Below are 23,384 nucleotides of genomic sequence, written 5' to 3' on the forward strand. Positions count from 1 at the left end.
GGTTACTAAGTCTTCATAACCTGTCAATCCTGAGGGGTTTTCCCCAGGAAAACTGGTAATAGTGCCTTATTATTTTGAATTGTGAGTTGGTTTAGGGGATGAAGATGGAAGTCCACTCAGGGCTGAGAGAGCAGCTTGTCAGAATAATTTTATCGGCATTTTTATTCTGACTGGAATCGGAATATCAGGAATGAGCAGCATATAGATTTTATATGGTTCATACTGCAGCCTCTGTTTGCTCTGCTGCACTCATTTGTTATGATTGTATTTTAAAGAAAAGAATTAACTGAGGGTGTTTCTTCCTTCTTTCAGACACCATGTTGACTTTTTCCAAAACCTAGTGTACAAAAACAGGCACTATACTAATAAACTTGAGCTTACATTCCCATGCTCTTTACCTTCCAAGACAAATATCATACCGACATGATAGGTACAGTGCATCTATAATTGAATTAGCCTTGGAAGCAATTTGCCCACATGGTACACTTGTAATATTCTTCCCAGAATAAATTTTTAACCATTTGATAATTAGCTTAGCCATACCTGTGACAACGAGTAAATTGTAAAACACCAGAACACTATCTTAATTATCCTTTCTAAAGAGACCAAGCAATAATTTGCTTAATCGCAACGAGGGATGAAATAATGTAAGTAATTAAGTAAGAAAGTATTCCCACATGATTATACACTTTCGTAATAATGTAAGAAAAAAAAAAGGGAAGAAGATGAGGCATTAAAATTGTATACCATATGATTTCATATAGGAAATATGAAAACAGAAAATAGAACTGTTGATTACCAATAATTACTAAAATATTAAATGGCCCTAGTAAACATAAAACCAATTTTTAGCTACGTTGTTTCTTTGATCCTCATCTCTTTCAATCCTGTAGTTCTACATCCTTTCACTGCAAAATTAAACCCAATGATTCTCCTTTTCCAAAATACAGATAAGGAGAAAGCAGTGTAGTTATTTAGTCTCACTGATACCGTTTTCTTTTTCTTTCCTTTTTATTATTTTTTTTATTATTATAATATGAAATACAGGAGGTTGTCCTTGTATTCCACCACAGAAAGGAGAGATGATCTCCCCTAGTTGTCCATGTAATTTCAAGAAATCTTTTCGGCTGCCTATTGCATGCAACTGTAAATACTTGATAAACAGATTGTGCTCATTTATTTTTACTTCTGTTCCTAAAATTAAAGCTAATGCCTACTCTCCTTATCAGCTTAAAATTCAGAAAACAAATTTTCACATTCAATTAATCTTACACTCCTTGATTAATGTAAAAATAATATTTACCTTCACATATCCATTGCATATTATACTGCTGCGTGAATGTAAAAATGTGTCTCAAATCTGAAAATTAAATATTAGATACTACCTACAGTAATGTATTAAGCATGATTGGCTTAGGAAATGCCAATGAGTATGTGACAGAAATTATATGAGCCCACTGTATTTGTTCCTTGAGTTTTTTCTCCTGTATTTTATTGTGAGGAGTAACAGATGAAAAATATAAGTGTTTGCTAATAGGATTCACATCTTATTATTGGTGCTGATTTGCAGTTTTCCTTAACTCGCCATGATTACTTTTTTAGAAGCTTTCACTTTTCCCCAGCTGATCCTCGTCTTGTTAGGCAGCATTAATGACACTTCAGTCATTGTGGCTTTCAAGCAGAGCCCTTCCAGAGTGAACAGAGAGTTGACATTTCCTGACATTTTCCCAACTAATTACAGGACAAATAATTAAGCATGTTCTCGTATGTAACAAATGAAGGCAAAAGCCGTCTGTCAGCGATGTTGATTGATGACACTCTGGGAGACTTTATCTGATGGGTCCTGCCATGCGGTAGAGGGGAAGCAAATTTATTAGAATGAACAATGCAAATTCTGAGTCATCTCATCCAGTTATGCGCCAAAGCAATATCCATGTCAAGGTGAATGTGACAATGAAAGCAAAATATTTGCATTTTGTGGAGCAGGTTGAAGGGGAAATCAGAGCGAGAAGATGACAGGCCTAATTATTTTGGCTCATACAGGCTAGGACAGCTGTTTCTGGTGTCCTGAACAAGGCTGTCACACAGGTAACTAAATAGGTCTGCATATAAGTCTGTATCCAACACTGTACGGAGATGTCTACCACTAATGACCAACGCTAATGTTACTGCCATCCTGAAAAACAGTAAATGTGTCACAGTGCACCTTCTGCATGGCAGTCAACATTTCGCTACATAATTACTTGTTAGTGAATTAATTCCTATCTGTCAGTATCTATGCCAGTGTCATTTTTAGACCATTACGAAATTATGCCATCACTATAGCAACTGCAAGCACAGTTAAAAGGCAAAACAGTTCAGATACTCAAGAAAAGTGCCTAGTTAGGCAGAAGACTAATAATGTAAAATTCAAATTGTGATGTTGCTGTCTGCCATCCTAATTTTCTTTATCTTGATTATGCGTTTGATCATTGATCATTAAACAATAATTTCAGGTTTCCAATTTCAATCTATCATTAATATTTAATATAATTAAAACCTCAGCCACAACAGCATCTTTCCTATAAACAGACGCACACAATGCTGTCATTGCAATTAATTAGGAGCTAAAAAGTGACACGCTCAAAAATGAATCCTAATATCAGAGTTTACATGCAAATAAGAATAACTGATAGCATCAGGATGTTCTTTTCTCCCTGATTCCTTTGTGGATTGTAAACAATGCCAATCTTAAAATCCTGTATACTGACTCATTTCTTTATTTATTTCTTACATGAACTCCATTTATCCAAGGAAAGTCAGAACCCATCTTACCATTATCACCATCACTTAAGGATTTCAGGATGCCATCTTATTCACAGAAAGATATTCATAGGCTTAAGACAAATTATGTATATTAAGCTGTCTAAAATATTGCAGACTATTGACATTTCTAATGACATGTAGAAAAAAGATTTGCTGATATCTACACAACTACCTCAAATGTGTACAAATCTAAGTTAAATTAGGGAAATCCACATATGGCGAAAGCATTTCTTCATTTGTATCCTCTTCTATTTTATATAAACGTTAGAAGAAAGGAGATCAAATTCTTCTAGAAACTTTCAGCACATATTCATCATGTCAATCTATGCAACATGGTGGCTTTTGTTAGAGTGCAAATGTTACAATGGTGCATTTCAAATTATGTATGACAGCAATACGGTGGCCACGACTACTCTGACTCAGTGGAAAGAGAATACAGAGAAATAATATGAAATTCAGGAAATCAATAAGAGGCCAAATGTGTAGGAAAGTTTTGGGTTTTATTTTAAGAAAAGATGAAAAAAGTACACATTATTATTCCATTTTCTTTCCAGTGATAATGTATGGCACTTCAGCTGTCTTTTTGGTTAACTGGTTTGAAATAACTCCCTTGTGTTAAAAATATATTTGTAAAAGTTGTTTTTTTCTTTGAATGTGTTCACTGTCTGCAGAAATGGTGTTTTAAGAAAGTGAATATCTATTCTGTTTTTCTTAGCATAGATATTGTCTTCATTGCTACAGCATGTGTTTCTAGCAGGAAAATCAAATTAAAACTGTCAGTCACATGAAATCAAGGGGAATCTTTGCCAGAAGAAAAACACGTGTTGATGATAATGCAGATGTGTATATATCATTAATGTTCTGCACTTAAGGTTACCTGACAAATAAATGCTTACTGTGGACTAAAAGACCCTTTCATGATACGAGAATGATCATTACTTCCTCTTGCCACATTAAGGTATTTCTTTCAAGAAGATCTACAAAAGAGTCAGCCATCCTTCCTTCCCACTCTCTTAACTTCACACAAACCATTAGCACAACGGAGGTGGATAAACTTTGCAAAAATGTCTAACTGCAATATTGTTCTGAGATAGATCATTGCTCTGAAAGTGATGGGAAGATTTAATTTCTGTTCTGCTTAACAAGGTTAAAAGAGTTTGGTTCTTGGTTAACACTGACCACTAAATGGAGAGCAATCAATAGTTCCTTCCTAATGCCACCATAAGGCAACTCCTTTATTGACCTTTCCATTAACACTAAGCAGCTGAAATGCAAAAATTAAATAGACTAATCATTTTAATTTTTAACACCTACCAAATCAAGAGCTTCACTGGGCTTTCAGTGTTCCTGTGCTAGTCCTCTCATGTATCTACCTGAATTCTTTTATGACCTATCAGATTTCAAATAAACTCTCTTCTTAAGTTTTATTTATTTGATGATCATGTGTAATTAGTGTGTTTAGCCCAGAAAGAGCTAAAAATAAAAAATCTGTAGACATGTAACAAAGAGGTTTTGTCCAATTAAAAAACTTTTTATATATCACAGTTACTCAGAAGCACTTTTCAGACAAATAAACAACAAATTAACTTGATAAGGATGATATACAAATTTGATATAAAGAGCCAATGGGAGGGTTTCTGTCTAATGATCCCAGTCAATCTAATTAATGTATTCTGCAACATTACATTTTAAGAAGTGACCATTGTGTAATACACTTTGAAATATGCACAAGCTAATGGGATAAGATACAAAAATTATTATGCTGACAGTAAATCATATTACATTCCTAATAAGCATTAACTAGATAACTAGGTCAAAGCAGTATTATCTTAATTGATTTTTCAAAAGAAACCTGACAGAAAAATGTCAATGCTCGAATATTTCTTCATGCATCATTAAAACAAGATTGGCTTTTAACAAAAGAAGAATCCTTCACAGAATTGATTCTTGCTTCAGGCTGCCTGCAAGTAAGTGTATTACATAAAAATCTATACAGGATATTAAAACAACACCACTCTGCAAGACAGTTACAATTAAAAGCTGACACCCCCCCCACCATGTGTCTACTACAGGAGCTTGCCAGTAAATGTATTTAAAGCCTTCAGAGTCAGTATAAACTATATATGAAAATCACTCAGTTTTATTATTTCAGTGGGGGCAAAAAAAACAATAATCAGAGCTTCTAATTAAATCGGTACATTAATAACTTACCCATTTCATAACTATATAACAATTAAATAAACATGCGAGAAAACAGGAAAAAATACTACCTTGGAGCTATAACCATAAATACAAGCTCTGCTTCTAATGTAATGAACATTTCAGTGTGGAGAGCAGGCATCATTCTGACATCAGAAATTTCCAATAGTGATTATGAGGTAAAATGCAGTATGCAGAACAAATAATATATAATACCGGCAATCGTACAATGCTGTATAGGTTCACAGAATAGATCTTGTTGGAGATGCACATATAGATTGATCAGACAAACATTGGCTGATCCATCTAACCATGAGCAGCTTATAAACCTCGGAGTCATGAATTGTAATACATTTGTGGCTTGGTAGTATATCAGACATTCATTTTCTCTAAATAATCACAGTTCATTTGTTTGGATTGCTTAGTTTGTGATTATAAGTAGAAAATGCACATAATTTTTCTTTTTTTTTTTTTTACTGTCTTTTACACAAGATCTTTTTTAGTAATATCTAATATTATTACCAGTTAATGCAAAATAACTTGATGGCTAAACATTTTTTGTCACGAAAAGCCTGAATGCCTACATGCATTTTTCAGCATCTAAATTTTTCCCTAAGGCTGAGTGTATTTTAGTGCCCCCCATGCAATTTGTGAGTCGTTACCACTTTCAAAAGTCAGGAGAGAATGTTAAAGGAAATACAAAAGCATTATTTCACAGCACAAGATCCACAAAGGCTGATCTATGCTCTTGGGACAGAGAGAAGGGCTGTGGCAAGGTAAGCCTCCAAATTCTATGAAGTTCTAGACTCTGGAGGATGATTTGGAGAATGAGCCTAATTCAGAAGGCAGCTATGTTCTCCACCAGCTCTGCCCCACTTAGCTCTAAAGAATCTACTTTTATGCCACCACCTGATTTGAATGTTCAGTTTTACATAACTTCTCCGAGATTTCAAAGTAGGAAGTGTCAGGAGTGTGGTTCTCTGCTAACTCACATTTTCTGAAGTCAGGTGTAAAAGCTGGTGTAAATTTTCTAGGGAAGAATGGGGTCTGGCAGTCTTTGTGCGACATTAGCCCAAATTATCATAAATTCTGCGAAAGAGAGTTTTGAAGCAAGTAGTAGTGTGTGCCCTTTTCCTGTTGCAAAATGTCCATTTCATAATGGAGGCAATGTTGTTCATTAAAAAATTGCATGGAAATATGTGATGGAAAAAGGTGTGCAAATCCTGGGCAGCTGGTGCAAAATCACCTCATGCAACTGAAATCCTGGTGTCTATTCAGCACGTTTGATCTTTGATTGCAGTAGTGTCTCAGTTTGCTCTTCAAATTAGCACAGGCATTGAAAAATATTAGGTAAAGTGAATGTTTTCTGTTAGTAAAGGAGACTGCTACAGAGTATACAGTCCATCATGAAGGCCTAAGAAAGGGGGATGTTTGCTTACTGGAAGAGACTCTGGAGATCAAATGAACCATAAGAGGTCAAGAGTGTTTATTAGTGAAGACTCAAGTCCAACTTGCATCCATATTTGTTATGTTATCATCACAACCTCTGCACTAATATAACATAAGACAAGCCGTTTGTCCCAGGACTTGACCCATCATTTGTCACTTCCTTATATCTTCTTTTTCCAGAGACCTGTCAGACACAGAAGGACAAGTAGGATCTGCTCTGAAGGCAGGCAGGAAATAATGTTTGTAGTGTGGTGGAGAAAGGAGGGAGAAAACGAAATTTTGTGGCTACTGGGATGAGGTAAGTTGCAGGAAGGGGAGGAAGAAAGGCCACTGTCCTACATTTAAGGCTTCTCTTCCAAGTTCCTCCTCCCAGACATGTCACACATGTTGTTTACTTGCATCATTTCAATCTTTATATAACAATAATGAAGTAAGTTACAGTGTGATATTTTGGTTGCCTTTTTGGTACTTTGAAACTATTCCAGGACAGAAAAAAAAAAAAAGGCAGCATGAAGATTTCTTCTTAGTGTTAAGAGAATCACAGCAGTTTTTTCATGTAACCACACTGTTGTGAGTAATTTTCTCTTTTGCTGTTGCTTAAACGTCACTTAAACACCTCATGTTTTTGTAACAGATCAACTTGTGGGATCCTTCGATTATTTGTCTTCTGTACTCATAGAACCCTTCCATATATTACCAGTATCCTACAGTTAATATATAATCCAGAAATGCTGTATTTTCAACGGCAATCATAGCAGGAGTTTGAAAGAAAGAGAGATTGTATGCTTGTTTCACTTTCCTGCTAAAATGTCTGACACTATAGATACTGGGATGGGAGATGAGCTCTTCAGTGACTTTCTTGGATGTACTAATGGAATAGTTGATTTATTTTTTTGGGTGACACTATCAGCTTATTTGATGAATTTGTCTCATAAGCCTTGTTTCACGTCTTTTTTTCCTTGAGTTCTTCCATGTTCTGGGAAAAGAAAGACTGCTCATTTCCTTTGTAAACAGAATGGATTTCACTAAATGTATAACTGGTTTGTATCATCAATTTCTTTTCCAAAAAATAAGAGGCCACCAACTACTGAATATAATCTCAGTCAAAAAGAGATCATTTGAAGGATGATTAGAAAGATCTATTTACCTTTTCTCAAAATAAAAATCAGGTATTGCATGAAATTATAAAGCAGATAATTTAGAACAAAAATGTTCTCCACTGAGTTCATAGCCTGTGAAATCTACTTGTGTCCAAGAACTTGGCAAGAGCCAAGAATGGACTGCATATTTCCATAGACTAAACTCAAATGTAGTCATATGTCTGTTCAACAAACACCAAGAAATTAATTTTGCAGTCTTGCAGTGTTATATTGTTGACTGTACTGTGGATTAGTCCTTCACCAATTTCTTCAGACACACAATCAGTTGCTTCATTTCTTCTTAAGAGCACTTTGCTCTTCTACCATATGCTTAGGTAATACTGTATACATAATTTTTTGTTTTGATATTCTCTAACCATATTTTAAACTTCTCTTAGCATCTTTGCCTGGCTTTGGGCAGTCCTCAGGATTTAGTTGTGTCAATGCATTTCATTAATGTGTTACCTCCTGCCTCTTCCAGATCATTATTGAAGATGTTAAATAAGATTAGGTTTACATAAATTGCAATTACATCCTTCTCAAACCCTTCCCCAGAAAGATACACTAGTTTTTGTCATTTATCTTTTTTGGTAACCTAATTTTTCATAAATGTTCTTCCTTGGCTTGGTTCATATTATTTTTTTCAATCAAGATTTAATAAAACACGATACTGAAAACCATACTAAAATTCCTTTGTATTCAATGTGTATTATAGAACTCATCTTATAATGTTGTTTTCAGAAAGCAAAATTAAGCTCATTTTTACACCCATCTATTTCTTAAGGAAGCCTTAAATAAGAGGGGGGGGGAACAACCTTTTTATATAAGCATTACTTCAGAAAGACCTTAATAAGGATGAATTAAAGTACATGATCAGAATTTATTTTCTATGATTAATTTACATGTTCTATTTGTAGTATCCAAACCATAAATCAATATCTTGGACAGATCAATAACTGAATAGATGTTATGAGCAGATGTTGCTTGCTCAGACATTACTGAAATTTGCTTTTAATAATAGTAAAAAATCAAACACAAAAATCCCAAAATAAATCAGGTTGAACTAGTGTAAACACTCAGTTTGGAATTAATTTCACCTATTTTTAGTCATGTAAAGCAGTGCATATAGTCTTCACCACTTCTCTAGATTCCCTTTTGAAGCATGAATAGAAAGTTATAAATAGAAGGCGATTTATTCCATTCTGAGACAGATGTCTAAAACTGATGGAATGACTCAATTTCTGACATCCCTGTCTCTCTCAGTTGATTAGAGTAGGAACCTCACCCAGAATCTTTAGGCAGCTGAAGGTGGTTGAGATTAATTACTTCCTTCATGTAGATATGCTTTGTCTTACCCATTTATGATACAAAAAGTTATTTTAGAGAACAGTGATGTCACTTTTGGTCATAGACGTGGTTTCAAGAAGGACTATTGCACACAGTCAGATGAACAGTACAAACCCCAACAAGGTCTTTGTTGTAACTAGGATCCTGGAAGCAGATGAGCTCTTATCAGTTTGAGTAGAGGTGTGGGATCACGTCCCTTGACCTGTTGACAATGCTTTTCCTAGTGTAGTCCAGGTACTGTTGACCAACTTTGCCACAAGGACCCGTTGTTGGCTTATGTTCCACTAGGTGTCCACTACACCCCCATGGTCTTTTCTGCAAAGCTGCTTTCCAGACAGTCAGTCCTCAGCCTGCACGTGTGGGTGCTTGGGGTTTTGTCCTCGAGGGATGGGACTCTGCATTTCCCTTTGCTAAATTTCAGGAGATTCCTGTCAGCCCAGTTCTCCAGCTCATCAAGGTCCTTCTGAATGGTAGTGCAACCATCTGGTGTATCATCTATTATTGCCAACTTTTTGTCATCTGCAAAATTGTACTCTGTCCCATCATCTAGGTCATTAATACAGATGTGAAATAGTACTGGCTACAGTATTGATGCCTTGGGTACAACACAAGTGCCTGACCTTTTCAATCCATCTCATCATCCACTTATTTAGTCCCTATTTCATCAGTTTGTCAAAAAGAATTGTTAACAATGTTGAAAGCCTTGCTAGAAACAAAATAAAACCATCCACTGATCACTCCTCATCCACTGATCAATTGTAGAAGGTTCACAGTTTGGTAAGATGTGATTTCCCCATTGACAGCTTATGCTGACTATTCCAAATCATCTTTTCATCTTAATATTTTGGGAAATTGTTCCCAGAAGGATTTGTTCCATCACCTTCCCAGACCTATAAATTCCTGGTCCTTCTTGCACTTCTTGACATTCTCTTTCTTCCTGTTCTCCTCTGATTGTCATGATAATTGAACTGGATTTGCAATGGCATTGGCCAGCATCTCAACACTCGCAGACACATCCCATCAGGTCCCATGGACTTGTGTATGTGCACTGGTTAAAATTTTTCCTAACTACACCTTCCTTTACTGAGGTGTAAATCTGAATTGCTCAACTTTCCCACTGATCTCAGGGACCTGAAGTTTCTGAAGGGAAGTCTTAACAAAGAAAAATGACACAAAGAAGTCATGGAGTACCTCAGCCTCTCTCACACCCCTTGTCATGAGGTGCCCTGTCCCATCCAGCACCAGGGCTGTACTTTCTTCATTTTTCCTTTTATTACTGATGGACTTGTGGAAGACATTCTTGTTGCCTTTCATGATCTCTCCAAATTTAATTCCAGAGAGTCTTTGGCTTTTCTAACTCCATCCCTGCATGCTTGGACTCCTCTCTAGGCTTCTGCTGGGTGACACAATCTTGCTTCCATCTTTGCATGTTTTCTTTTCTGAGTTTTTTTCAGGAGATCTTTGTTCATCCAAGCATGCCTCCTGCTACCTTAGCTTGGTTTCCTGAACATGGGGCTGGACAGGGAAAAGCTTAGAGGATGAGGGACAAATTCTCTGGTCAAATAGTTGAGTTGCTGGTCAGATATGGTGCTGTAGACAAGTAATGTGTAAGGATACTTGTCATCCACAAAGAGAGTGAAATCTTACCCACTTTTGAGGCAGCCTCCCCTCATAAGTGTTTAACAAAATCCAGCGGTTGTCCCCATTGTAGTTTTTTCTGCTGTCATCTTTGCAGCTGATAAAAATCTTTAAAGGTAGATAGGATTTAAACCTGCTATTTAAACCTCCTACACCTCTCCGCCAAAAAAAAAAAAAAAAAATTATAAAACTATGTTTATGGACAAGGTGGATTATTTTCTTGGTAGGTGATGAGGGGAGGGAAGACAAGGATATTTACAGAAGTCATCAATAAATGACATTTTATTCAGGTTATTAGACACTTCTACTTTTAAAATCTTGGGTTTATTTACCTGGGATATTCCCATCTTCTAATTGATGGGGTGAAATTTTTCTATTCCATGAATCTGCAAGAAGCTGATTTTTTTTTTCATATAATTTTCAATCTAGAAATATTTGAAGCTGAAATTTACCGGACTTGGTAGTCTACCACAGAAATATATTTTTTGTGATCTCTGTGTAAATGTACTTTAGATAAGAAACATGTTTCTGAACAGTCTTTGCAACTTTCCAGTGTTATTTTTTTAGCTTATCTGTTCTAGTCATGGTGCATCATGAAGAAGCTGAGGCTGTGAGCAGCTTTCACTGTAATTATTTACCCTGATATCGAGGGACCAAAATCGTAACAGGAAAGTCCACAAGGAAATTTATAATTAAGCATTCAGAAAAGGGTAAATGGAGTTAAGTAAATAAGGCCCAGGGCTACATATTTAGTGTTGCTAAATCTCAGCCTTTCCTGGCTGCCTACCCTATTTCAGTGTGGCCCTGCTGTGAAATGCATGGTATTCCCTAAGGCTGAGAAGGAGGTGTAGAACAGGAACTGCAGGAGAAGCAGTCAGAGGCCAATGGGATACTGGTTTGCAGTTAACTTCTAGATTAAGACTGGCAGAAACAATTAATGAATTTAGAATTTCAGAAGAATCTGGAAAATCAGCATAATATCAGTGAAACCTCCTAATGAGGGAGTGCCAGAAATCACCCTGATCCATGAATATGTAAGACTTAGCAACAACATAGCCAATGGACTGGGCAGTAAAAACTGAAAAGTTGAAAATACCTGTTTATCACAGGAAAAAAAGTTTCTTGGGGTCATTCTTGATTTTTCTTTTGTGTTGACAAGATTTTTTTAAAAACATTTAGGGTTGCTAGTCAAACAAAAAAGGTAGCACTGAGTTTCATTTTATTTTAGTCAATATTCATTAAGGTCCCTTTAGGCATTACTGGTCAGGTTCCTAGAGGAAATAAGGAGATTAATGTAACTTTCAGTAGTGTTCATCTAGGTGTTGAATATGATGTTTACAAAGTAAATTAAATACTGAGTTTTAATTACAACTGTCTTAATGTGCAAAAGCATAGGGAAAAAGGTGTGCTTAAATGTTAGTGCTTGAGTTAAAACAAAATGTAGAGGGGAAAATTTGGCTTGCTCTCTGACTCCCAAGAGTCTGATCATTCTCTATAGAACACTTATAAACATTCACAGGCCTGTGACTGTCACTTTTTTATATGCTATAAACACAAATAAAATGGTTTCTAACGTTGTTGTTAGGTTTGTACGGTAATGTCCCAACAAGATGTATGGGACAGGTTTTTTTTCAAATGTGTGGCTCAAGACATAAATGTGCTTACTTAGAGGTTGAAGTAGAGTTTATAGAGTTCAACTTTGGTTTCTACTTCTGAAAATCTTGGTCAAAATCAATACTATAAATAAAATGATATTACAAAGCACAATATCCCCACTGTCCTAACATTTCTTAGCACACAAGAAATGGACAAACAAGGAGCTCATGACCTGAGCTCTTGATCCTGTATTTTCTCTGCAACAGCAACTTGACGTGATATATTGTTACATTATTAAAATATATTTAATTTCAAATAATAAACAAGCCTATTCAGAACTGCTTACATGCACAATTCTGTTCCCTGAAAGAATGTAGACAGATAATGAAGTTGAATAATGGATTCAGAAGTGTCAGTTAAAGTTTTATCTAAGTAAACTGAACCAACAAAACGATCAAGCACTTCAAGATCAGATCCTACCCACTGATTCCTCTGCCGGGTTCCCACAGCGACCGACATTTTCACAAACAATTGTTGCAGTTAAAATAGTTCACTTACAGCTTTTAGTGCTATGGCTCTAAATAAGGTAAATATAAGGCTATTTTTCTAGGTACAGGTTTAGGTTTAGGTTTCTGTGCTGTTTTTCTGCAACAGCTGGGGAAATCCAAAGTTTTTCCACAAAAAAAACCCCACCAAAATGGGCCCTGCAAAAATGGAAGGACTCATATACCCTCTAAAATACAAGTATTGTTCCATTTCACTAACCATCTGTGCTATGCTATAGTGACTTTCCTCTTTGTCAGTTCTGTATGGCCAAACTCAGTCAGGATTTGGGAGTGAGCTGGACCATTCTGGAGCAACAACAGCTGTTTATGTGGCCTACCCTTCTGATAACCATACAGTAATTATGACCTCCTCTTGAACAATGCAATTTCTACCTTTATTCTTCTTGTATAATGAAATAGTCTTAAGTGTAAAAGGAAACCAACCAACATGGGAAGACCATTTCCCAAAAAAAGAAGAGATGTGCCACAGAAACATCTGTGTATATATATGCAAGCTACGCAAAGTCAAAATATCCCTAGAAATCCCAGGTCACCAGAATTCAATGCTATTTTAAATCTAACCTAACTTTTTTTTTTTAATGGGAAATCCAAAATCAGGTAGAATTTTTTGTTTCTCTCCCCATTGATTTCTTTCCTTTTTTTAATTTGGCCTTACAAAATAAGCAAGGCAAATGTGCCCTTTCTCTGCCTCTCACTCTCTCTCTTTTCTTGCTTTTCTCTGTGACTTCTACCTTCTTCAGCTTTGAAAAACTGACAGGGTAATACAGCAAAAATAACCTCAACAACTTCACTACTCTTTGTTTATTTTCCCAAACCAGGACCAATGTTAAGAAAATACAGGATGAAAAAGTAGGAGCATGTGTGTGTGTATGTGCACGCACGTGTGTAAATTTCTTGAAACTCTTCTTTTGGTTGCCTTGGGCCGGAGCACTTCATGTACAGCGAGAACATAGGGCATTGGATTGGTTTAGCCTAGAAAAGAGAATGTTAATAAGGGGAAATCTAACTGAGGTCTTCCATTCCTTAAGTAGGAAGTACAAAACCTATGGGGAAGACAAAAACAGACTCTTCTCTGAGATGCACAGCAAAAGGGCAAAAGACAACAGTTAAAGTGTTCAACATATGAAATTCCAATTAGATGCAAGGAAAAAAGGGTGCACAGTGGTGGTAGTTTACTACTGGAAGAAGCTGCTGAGAGGTTATGTGGAACCTCCATCCTTCTCATCCGAGGCTCAGACAAGAACCTGAGCAGCCTTATCCAAATCTGAAACTGGTCCTACTTAGAGTAGGAGGCTGGAAGAGAGGTTCCCTTCAACCTACACTTTTCTAAAATTTTAAACCAGAAATCTCTGCTCTGGAAAACGCTACAGTTTTCACAAAAGTGACTCTTAAAAAAAAAAAACAACCCTGAACTATCAAATCTCTGTTGCCTTACCCCGTTGCCGCCCCCGCCCCCCCCCCCCCAAAAAAAAAAAAGAAAAAGACATTTCACAGAAAATACAAAAGGAAAAAACTGAGACCTACCAGATATTATATGGTATATAAGACTTTCCAATATTTGGATTCCTCAGAATCCTAATTTATGAGAAGTTGTCAGCTGTTGTACTGATCTTTTCCCCTAGTATAGTATTTTTTCCCTTTCCACACAAAGACTGCACTTTAAATTCTATAGTGTTTACAGCTGAGTTCAAGTAGGTAGTAATTTGAGGTTTTAGTTATACTTTAAAGATTTATTTGAATCTGTGATCTAATGAGAAATCTGTTTCTACTGAGATACAGTTTCATTGATTTACCTGTTTGGTACCCAATTCACGAACAACAATATAGTTGGAAAAATTCTGAAGAGGATTTTGTTTGTTTGTTTTATAACAACTCATGTCTTTTTTTCCTTGCTTATGTAGAACTCCAATTAGTTTTAACAGATGATTTAAATCTACAGGAGTGACAGGATCAGGAAGAAGATTGTTTTCTTAATAAAAGCGATTTAACATCACTTTGATGTTTAAATGTGTAATGTCGCTTAGAAAAGGAATATCAGATATCAGTGAATATACCCATAATGTATTTTTGGAACAGGGTGATACCCACTAAATTCACACTATACACAATTGGTTTTACCTTAATTGCACCACTTGGACTGTTCAGAAAATATCGTCTAATTTTCAGATGAAGTTACCTATAAAAAGATCTATTTTAACCATAATCATCTCTGAAGTTTAAAACCAAACAGTATGACTCCAGAGTCAACATGCTAATTTCATAGTGTATCATCTGGTGGATTTTCAAATGCACACACACACAAATGCACACATATATATGTATTTAGAAATTTAGTGCATGTGTACCTGTACAAAAGCAATATTATCCCGAAAAGTTCAAACGGACATATGGCAGGATTTGAAACCTTGATGTTTACATGCTCTGTTTTCCTGTACTGTGCCAGTTCCAAATAACTTTGGTTTTGCTATCAGACCTGTGCAATCCTTGTTATGATGTAGAGAGAAAAGGAAAAAAGCAAACAGAAAATTATTTGCCACTGCAAAGGCAAGAAAATACTGAAATCTGGAAATTATAAAATTATGGGTCTCACAAATAAGCAGCAAATATTAATATGTCTTATGAGTTTGAATTTGTTAATAGGAAGTAAAACAAAGAACATGACTAATATGAAAGTTAGGGATTTTAAAACTTACATGGTAAAGAAAAAATTCCAGGTTCAAAGTTCAAAATCTAGACAGATATGAAATACACCTTGTCCAGCTTGTTAATAATGTTTTATATTATAAATGCATTCAAGTGAACGAACCCAGAAATATTCTTCAAAAATATGGAAAGTGTTATTAGATAATTGTTTAATAAATATTTCCAAAGTGAATGCCTTCAGTTCAATAGTTCTGTATTGATGTTATGTAATAGGTCAGGAAACTACTTAGTTTAAAAATTCATACACCAAATAATTCCATGTAATCAGACTGATCTGTTGCAGTGGCAAGTCACAATTTCATCCATATTCTGTTTTAGCCCAGCCCACAGTAGCCTCTATAATACCTATTACGAAATGATGCAGATGATACCAAAGATAATGCAGTACCATATTATGGCAAAATTCATCTTTCCTGTATAAAATTCTTAAATATTGTCATTTTCCAAATGTTCAAAAAATGTAATATATTTATAAATGGAAAATAAGCATCTGTTTTACAACTTTTTAATGTAATAACATGCAGATTTAACTTTTTTCTTCTTTCCAAATAAATTATGTCTATAGGAAAACAAGAAACCTTGGTTTCTTGGGGGTTTTCTTAGAGAAGGATGTTTCAAAGATATCTTATTTTACAAATAGTACAGCAAAATGATAAGAATGAATCACAATAAAACTGCTTATGTCTTTCATTTGCTATCTCCTTACAAGCTCATTTAGTATTGATGTAATAATATACTTGTAATAAGTAGCAAGGAATGACTAACATTAAAGAAAGTATTAGATTCAAATCCATTTATGTTACATCAGATAATAATATAGATACCCACAAACCTTGTTCCACAGACATCTGCAGTGAAAGAAGGCCTTAACAATACCAGAAGCAATGTGATTTCACTGTGGAAAATGGAAATCTGGATACCAGCAAGTAGGGATGATCAGGTATTCTTCAATAAAACTTTATTGTGAGAAAGAATTGATTCATCCAAACTAAAACTTTCCTTGGAACGTTTCTGAAAACATTTTCATTAAGAAGAGTCTCTTCAGGTCTGGGATAGGGCACCTTGTCAGAAACAAAACCCACAATCCTGTCACTACAGGGAATCCAGCACTCCCAATGTGAGAGAGGTAGCTTCTATCAGGCAAACCTAGGATTTGAAAACAGAGCTCCAAGCTCCTCTGTGGATAGCCCAAACCTCCGGCTGCCAGGAAGACTCTCGTATTTTTGCCCAGGCATTCCTGAAGTGTGCCAAACATGCCTGGCACCCATGCCTTGTGTATGCAAAATGAGCTGGATGCAGCCAGAACATGTTGGGCTTTTTTCACATGCATGGAAGTATTCACTGGAAGACTGACAGCACCATTTTCTCCAGGACTTCTGCACGTTCTGACTGCATGGACCCACACATGAGTGACATAAGGAGGATGCACAGGGAAAGCCAGGCCTATGATAGATACAACTATGGTTGTGCTAACTAACTAAGGTTTTAAGATTATCACAGCATGGGATATGGACAACTGTCATTGTTAATAAGCTCCAGGAAATGGCCTTCTAACTTCTAGCCAGCCTGACCAGGTAACTACATTGGCCACTTGTGCGCATTAAAACTCTAGGGTTTGGTGCTTGGAAGGCAGAAATATGCTCCTTGAGACTTTTGGTGAAGACTGTCTTTCATTTGCTTGTAAATTATGATTGTCATATATTCAGGGACCTTGCAGCTTTGAATTTGCTGCTGTTGTAGGACATGCAAAAGGGTTTTTTTTCTTCCTAATCCTAGCATTTATCTCCAGGAGACAATCTGGAAATAAAGCCAGCTCTGGAGAATGAAGACATGAGTCCAAATGAATAGACTAATATTTATGAAATTTAAAATATTAAAAGGAAAATTTTAAGTATCCCCTTTACTCTTTTGTTTCATGAGGGACTGAGAATAACGTGGGTTTCTAACAGGAAAGAAAATGTAACTATTGTTAATGTCTCACTGAAAAGAGCTAGACTGCATCTGAAGGCAGATTGCCCTATATAATTTTCAGATGGGCCATTTAAAGATTAATGTTATGAATTTTCCATGACTTCAGAGCACTGAGTATCTAGGTGTTGTGTATACATTGCTCACAGGTTTGTTTCTGGTGTAAGTATGTAAACAAGAATGTGACTAGTGGTAAGAACAAGAAAAATGTATGTGAGAAATGTTCAATTTCCACTATTCCTCTGCAGTGCTTCTTAGGAGACCTGAATCCTTTCTGCTTCTGAGATTTTTAACAATTTGAGTACTAAATGAACAAGTCGAATTTAGTGTAGTTATACCATGAGAAAAAATAGCCTTATCTCATGGGGGAGCAGCAGAATATTGTGCAGAGACCATTCCCCTGACATCGACTGTGTTTGGCAGATGGTGCTGTCAGTTCAGGTCTGTGTTTATTCTATCATGCATGTGGTAGCATATTTTAAAATGTACAATCTCATGTATTATCTATGGGCTAAAAGCATGCAACACAAGCGGGACTATATCACAGGAGTTAAACTTCTGTAAACAACTAGCAGCGGTTGTGTAAATGCTATTTTCTTGACATAAATAACAGAAACATATGGCCAGAGACAGGAAGTGGGTGATACCTGGATAGATTGATATCCTGCTAGACAAGTGGCTATATTTATGACATGATTCTGCCTGACAGTGAAAGAGGAGGGGAGGAGAGCTAATGACTTTTTCATGAACTCTCTGACAACATACATTTGACCACTGAATAGCTTTGCTCAACAATCTGATTCTCTGCATTGTTGTTAAATATGTTCAATGAAGATGAAGAAAATATTGGGGTCAGAAGTGGAAGGTAAAACTCCTATTTCCCATTTTCTTAGGGCAACTTATGTTGAAACAACATTATCATTCTAATAGTTCAGTACCCACATGATTTCAAAACACTAGTCCTTTACTGGAGAATACAAGTCACAGGCCAGTAGTGTCCCACTGTAAGTATTCTATTCCTCTTATGGCCTGAACCGTAAAGTGAGAGGTCTAATACCACACCTATTTTATAATCCTGCTTCCTTCCTATTTCCTGATAAAAATCTAAGCTACAATAAGTTTAAACCCTTCAGCATACAAATTATCATCTTCTCATATTTGAATGTAACTCATTGAGCATTACTGTATCATAGGAAAACACAACTTTAGACATTTTCAGATGGTGCCTTTTACTACATGTGACTCCTCCACAACACATCAGAACAGCTGATCAGTAATGCTTCTTGTATCTGAGCTATTCAATTTGCAAAAACACACAACACTTTCTGACAACAGGATGAGATTTCTTCCATCCAGTTATAAATGCAGGCCAAACTAGGTTTTCTGGCACATCTACGTAACTGCTCTTCACTCTAATTCTGCCCTCAGCAATAAAGATTCAGTTGTTTTCCTTTCAGCATAGCTCTGTGTCTACAGTCCACCGTAACTTCCTGAAGTGTATTTGCTTTTAATTATTGTTTGCTTTTAGATGATGCTTATGGTGTACTAGAATCTCCTCTAGCTTACTCTTTCAGTTATAATGGGTCTACAAGGACAAGTTAGAGTCAGATCAAATTTGAATTTTGTAACTAAACCTGATGGATTATTCTCTAGTAAACATAAGAAGAATGACTCTTGTAGACAGGTGTTTGAACATTGCCCTTTCAGTCTCATCTAGTTAAAATAGAAAAATGTCAAAGGAGAACATACATAAACAGAAAAGTCCACTTGCGGTGAGGAAGTTAGCAGGACTGGTTCCTAAACAAGAAGATGCAGAAAGAAACTATCTTCAGGAATAAGTCTACTATTGCAAAGCAATTCAAACAAAAGACTGCTTCCAGAATTCACATTGAACTTGCAGAGCATGAAAAGGAAGTTGTTGAAATCCTAGTGTCCTGGAGCCAGATCCTAGAACCTTTAAGGTAAACTATTTTCAAATGAAGTAAAATAGGGTCCAGCATACCTAAGGTTCAAACCACCCTTTTCATCCAATTCAGAATATTACGACCATCTGGAATACTCAATCGTCCTTTCCTGTGTTTCTGTGCCTGGGTCTGATGAGCTCTGTCTCACAAGGGACTCCTGAGGGAAGCATTCCCATTCTTTACAGTACCCTGGTTGTTAAAATACAGACCCACTATGTGGGAGGCCAGAGCTCAAATTCCTACTTTGCTTCAGCTTCACATTTCCTATGCCTCAATTGCCTCATCAACACCAAATAGCGTATTCCAGGGAGTCTGAGTATTTGTCATATCTTCCTATTGCCTCTTTTCCACTATACTTGACATCATTAAACATCCACTGGTGCAGGAACTCAACATCCGATGGTTTAGAATCCCTGCAAGCAATAACCTATATTTTTAGCCATGTTAAAATCCATATTTAATTACTTATATAAAATGTAATTATCAAGAAAACATTTTTGGCCAATCCTCCCCATTGTCTCTTGGATCTTGACATTCAATTGAAGCAGGGGAAAGTAAAGAATAGACTATTAATGCTGAGCTGAGGCAAGCATCCTAGGTTTGTACGCAGCATTTCCAAAGGGCCAGTGGCCAGGTCTTTGACCCAGTAAGACTTCTTTGTGCACTCTTACTGTGGCTTTTATGAAGCAGAAGAAAAAGAAACTGCTCAGACTTTCTAGACAGCAAAGTACCACAAAAAGCAGGGGGACTCCTAGGTGAGGCTTGCACACCCTAGGCTCCCTGTTTGTCAACCCTTAAAATCTAGACCCCAAGAACTAGAAATTAGATATATTCCTCAATTATAATTTCCAACACTGAGACATGTTTGGTAAGCACCTTCTAACTTCTATCAAGCTACAATTAATAAAATGACATTTAGAACTATAATTAGCACATAATCACTTAGTCACAACCTGCTGATAACTGGTCATGATTTCAGCATCTGAGTTGGGGCTGATGCCTGAATTATGTTGTGTGAATCGAGAATATTTACATGCACATTAATAATCATATTCTTGGCATCCCAAACAATCTGCATGTAAATGCAGAAAAAAAAAAAAGTCTCTTTTCCCACAGAGTTCCTCATTATCTGCTTCAGTGGGAACATTTAATCATTTCTAAGACTTTGGGGAAAACCAGCAGTGGCACACATACTTTCCTTGAGTTTGTGTTTTTGTAGGATAGTTGTAAACAGAAGGAATCACTCATGCAGTGTAGTGTCCACGAACTGAGCGAAGCACCTGCACAGGGAGGTGTTGGCAAACTCAACTTATGTGTCATCCCCTGCTACTTTCAGAGAGGCCCCTTGAGTGCTTTCTAGAAAACAAAAAAAGAGGAAACATATGCTCATGCAGAGCTTGAAACTGGAGGGAATGTTCAGCAGTCTATTAAATGCATAAAGGTTGATTTGCTGATTTCTTTCTATTGCTAATTTCTCTGCACCTTGGATCCTTTCACTGTATGTCTGACTGCATGGATTGATCTAGTGAATAACAGAGGGAATATTCATTATATGTGAGAAAATTACATTGTTTGTGAGGATTCCTTTAAAATTTAAATTCTTTTTGAGGACTGTCAGCATAAGAGAAGATGTCTTCATAGTTCTACAGATAGGTGGCATTTTTTTCTCCTAGTTTCATTTTCCAGAGAAATATAAGATAATACCAAAATATTTCTAGAGAACTGATGACATTCAACCATTGTGTATGGATCTGGAAAAATGTTCAGTTTCCACCAATGTCATATTAGCCGACAGTGACACTTAGTTTGACATTCCTATGAGTCAGCTGAAAGTTAACTCTAAAATAAAACTAATGGTGTTTCAACTTTAACTCAATCTTCTTGATATTAAAAAAAAAAAAGGGGGGGGGCGACACCCTAAAAAGTCCTCCAGCATTCTTCAAAAGACTAGCTTTTCTTTTTTCCAACATCATTGTGCAATGTCCATATCAGTCAAGTCTCCTTCTGTGCCATAAGGCCTGAGGAGTGTGAGGGTCAGTCAGTTTTAAGATGTATTTGTTTCTACCTCATGCTGGGTGGGACAGGGGTACGTGGCTCTTATCGCAGCTCAATTTTTGTTCCTCACCGATAACTTCATTTGTTCCTTAACCATAACAATAGCCTGAGCTATTACAAGTCAGAGGCAGCTTGATGTAGTATTATTCATCTCACAGGCAGAAGAGACTCTTTATTGTGTGCAGAAGTACTAGAGCTACACCAACTATCTGCTAGGCATTACCTCTGTGGACACTTTCCAGCTCTTTCATGTTAGTAGAACTGGCATAAAAAAACCCTGCAGTTAATCAATGAATCAGCCAAATGATCAAGTTGTGAAAAACCTGCTGGCTGCAGCATAATCTTCCCCAGGATGTGCAAACTTTGGTGAAATTCAGGCATACATGAAAACCACCCTCTACAAACTGGAGAGGTTTGTGCATGATGCATTTCCACAGAGGTATCAAGTAATACAATGCTTACTATTTCTTTACACTGCATAAGCAGAAATATCTTGCTTTGTCAATATTCTACATAGAGACAAACAACAGGAAAGAAAAAAAAAAGAAAAAAGAAAAATTTCAGAGCAACATTGCTTAAATTTCTATGTACAGATTTTGAAAATATAGGTTCTTATACTTTTTGCATTAATTTTCATGATAATTTTCTTTTATACTTATTTTGTTTTCAACTCAGTATCAGATTGGTTTACTTTATTTGAAATGTAAGATGTGAATAAACATCTTAAATATGTCATAAAACTCAGTCTCTTTCATAATTAAAAATCCTCTGGAGTCAAAACCAGAGTACTTTAGAGCCATTAGCAGAGAACTGCTTAACTACAAGTGGCCTGGTTGATATATAAAATGCTTAATGTTAAAGCTGTTCCCAAGGTAAACTTTCTGTAGTGGCTTTACAAATAGCGCATAGTAAAAAAATAATGGGATCTGTAATTGTTCAGTCATCTGCACAATATAAAAGTTAAGTATCTTAACCATATACAAAATGCGTTCGGGCCCTGTAATGTTAAATCTGGTATCTTTTTACACTTTGTGCCTGTTGTTATAAAACAAGGAGAAAACAAGCTGTCTATAGAGAATCTTGTGCAGTGCTTTCCCATATGTCAGTCTCTAGGACAAGGCAATATTAATGTACGAGTGGTCAGCTCCATTCATATACTACTAATGTACTGGAAAGTCTTCCGCACTCAGTGCTTTCCTTCATGTCTCAGGACATCTTGTGCTAGAGCACTTCCCCATGCAGAACAATATGGCCTTCTCTTGGAAAAGCCCTCTGGGCTGATCATTGTCAGGTTATGTTATGTTTTAACAGTAGGCACTTCAATGCTAGTTTTGTGCAGAGTTGTAGCAGGAACAAGAGGTCTAAACAAACAGAAGGGCCACTAGAGCCCTTTCATTTATCATCCTAACCTGACAGAAACCCCTATCTATTCCCTAGCTTTGCTGAATTTTACACATTTCTTTTAAAACATCTGCTTTTAAAGAGTAACTACCCTTATTCTTGGCCCTTCTGTATAAATATTTTCTTCCTTACTGTTTAGATAAATCAGTTTGAGAAATCTGAAGGAAAATGTAAAATCAGAGGTTACTGTCTGAAAGGTTCTAACACAGCATAAACAAATATTGTTAAAAATAATGATGTTAATACTTATGTAGCATCTTTTATCCAAATATGCTATGAAAGCATGAATTAATTACTGCTCACATCACAACACCCTTGTGAATTAGTTAAGTATTATTACAGCAAACATTCACAGGAGGAAACAGATATAAAGAGAATATAAGTGTTGCCTAGGTAACACAGGGAATGGCAAAGGTGGGATTTAAACCCAGTTTTCTTTCCAGTGTTCATTAAAAACATTTCCTCTTTAATAACTGAAAGCATACTGACAGTCCATCTTAAACAAGTGGTTGCTTACAAGAATACTTGTGAAAAACATTCAGCTTTTCTTAAAC

This window comes from Strix aluco, chromosome 1 (genome assembly GCF_031877795.1).
Source record: "Strix aluco isolate bStrAlu1 chromosome 1, bStrAlu1.hap1, whole genome shotgun sequence".
In the NCBI taxonomy this organism is placed as follows: domain Eukaryota; kingdom Metazoa; phylum Chordata; class Aves; order Strigiformes; family Strigidae; genus Strix; species Strix aluco.